A 987-nucleotide genomic window follows, 5' to 3' on the forward strand; every position below is an offset into this window, starting at 1 on the left:
CAGATATGTCGGTATCGTACTAAATTTCTGAATATGAAAGACTCTATTTCTGTGAAATAATGAATGTAAAGTATGTATGAAATCATTAAAGATGAAACATAACATGTATACAAGCAAATGAGCATAGCTAGGCTCATGAATTACTCTGTGAATGGCTATGAGTTCTTGCTATTGACTTTTATTTTATATGATTTAATAGTTAAACCAACTGTATTTGGCTTTCTAAGCTCTTTGTAGCTTACTCTGTGTGATTTCTGTCTATTTTACAGTTATCGTAGCTACTGAAGGCTCAGGGATAGTCGAGGATTGTCACCATACTATCGAACTCATTTTGATACTTTTGAAAGTGTAAATATTTTTAAGTATGGCATGTATAGGCTAGAATGTCTATGTATTTAAGCTTTGAGATGTATATATGTTATGCCATTAGAGTTGGCTAGCAAATGGTATGTTCGTGCTTAGTTTTGGTAAATGGTTTGTGATGCCAAATTGTGCATGCTTGTAATGGTTATATGGCCTTGTATGTAGTGGTCATTTTGAAATATGCCAAGTTAAGGAAATGGTAAGTTTAAGCATGTTTTGAGCATGAAATTGGCTGAAAATTTTAGTATAAATGTTGTTTAATATTGCTTGTAGGAATGACCCAAAAAAAATGGTGGCAAGTTGGCTTAAACCAAGCCTGCATTGTGCCACACGGTCAGTGAACACGGGCGTACCTTGTGGCCGTGTATACAAAGCAGTAACCTCTTAAGACCACAAGATTAAGACACATGGCGTGTCATATGGCCGTGAGCTTAAGTCAGTAGCTAGCTAAGTATCACACGGCTGTGTCTATTGGCCGTGTGTAAAAGTCAGTATATATACTCTGTTTTGGCATGGCTTGGTGACACAGACGTGTGACTTCAACAAAATTGAAAATTTTTTCTAAGTTCTCAAAATTCTGAATGTGTCCGGTTTAGTCCCGACTTTTCTAAAAGTATGTCTTAG

Source organism: Gossypium hirsutum, chromosome A05 (assembly GCF_007990345.1).
Source record: "Gossypium hirsutum isolate 1008001.06 chromosome A05, Gossypium_hirsutum_v2.1, whole genome shotgun sequence".
In the NCBI taxonomy this organism is placed as follows: domain Eukaryota; kingdom Viridiplantae; phylum Streptophyta; class Magnoliopsida; order Malvales; family Malvaceae; genus Gossypium; species Gossypium hirsutum.